The following is a 1671-nucleotide window of genomic DNA, read 5'->3' as shown; positions in this document are numbered from 1 at the left end:
AAAAAAAAAAAAAAAAAAAAAAGAAAAGCCCCCCTTTTAAGAGAGTCTTGAGTACATGTGAATTTCTGATAGGTTGAGAATTTCACTTCCCAGGCACTCCAATTGGTGATAGCTATAAAACGAATTAATGTGAGAATAGAAGTTCATGATGCTTGGGAAATCATAACAGTGACTTCATCTTTAATAAAAGTTTAGTAAAGGTTGAACGAGCAGGAAACATTGAACCCTAAAGAGCCCATAAGGTTTTTAATGTTTTGAATTTTGCCAATGTGAAAATACAATGCATGATTGATTATAACTAATATCTTTGACTTCACCTCTTGATCTCAAAGTTTTAAACAGCTGCCGTCTAGCCCTGTATGAAGAATCATGTGTCAGCTTCTGTTCCACACTAGGAACTGTAACATGAGAGAAACTAACAATGACCTAAGGCTGCAGAAAAATAACTCCCTCTGCTCAGATTAGGAAAGCCACTCTGGCTGAGATGTCACATCTACCTATTACTATTGATAAATACAATACCGTATGAGCCCAAATCCCAGTAGGCTTTCATATAATAAATACCCTTAGGATGACTCTAAAACACATGAGTGATGGTTAAGAAATTTAAATATTGAGAAGGGAGACATTAATTGAAGGATTTCTCCCTCAAATTCCAAGACATAAAAGGACACTATGGTAACTGAGAGTCTGGACTACTGACACAGAAACAGATGGGCATGCCAGTATGATAAAGAAGGGAAGCCAAAGCTACTCCTTCATTAAAAACCTCCAATGTATGTGTCAGAGATGGCATAGCATTCAAAGGTTTAAAGGAAACCTTGTATACAAATGATACTAGATATATGCCTATATATGCCTATAAAACCATATATGCCTATAAAATAGTCACATGCACATCACAATATCATTTGAGAACCATAGGCCCAAAATGTAAAAGCTAAAAAAGAAAAGATCAACATGGCAAAGCTAGAATAAAAACAGAAAAATGGCAAAAAAAAAAAAAGAAAAGATCTTGTCTTTCCAACCCTAGGATAAGCAAAGAGAACTTTTAGACTCTGCATAGAAAATATTCCCCATAAATGAAAAATCAGATTTCAGAAAATACCAAGGATGTCTAAAGCTTCATTTAAAAATCAGACAACCCAATAAAAAGCAGATGAAGATTTGAACATATGTATCACCAAGAATGATGTGAAAATTACCACAAAGATGTGAAAATGTGCTTAAGAATATCAGTCATTAGGAAAATGGAACAGAAGCCACAGTATGCCCACTAGATCAGCATTCAGCAGGAGTTCTCAACCTGTGGGTCATAACCCTTTTGGGGGTCATATATTAGACATTTTTCATATAATATATTTATATTATGATTCATAATCATAGCCAAATTACAGCTATAAGGCATCAATGAAGTAATTTTATGGTTAGGGGTCACCACAACACAAGTAGCTGTATGAAAGGGTCAGAGCATTAGGAAGAGTGAGAACCACTGGCCTACAGTAAAAGCATGGGTGTTACCTGATGTTTGGATATGGGGCAGTTGGAACCTCCACACGTGACTGGAGGAAATGTAAAATGGTTCATCCACATTACATACCTGTTGTCTGTCAGTTTCACTTATATAACTGCCCATGACCCAGCTATTCTATACCTACCTGTTTATTTCAT

Source organism: Mus caroli, chromosome 4 (genome assembly GCF_900094665.2).
Source record: "Mus caroli chromosome 4, CAROLI_EIJ_v1.1, whole genome shotgun sequence".
Classification (NCBI taxonomy): domain Eukaryota; kingdom Metazoa; phylum Chordata; class Mammalia; order Rodentia; family Muridae; genus Mus; species Mus caroli.
This window is presented reverse-complemented; position numbering follows the sequence as displayed.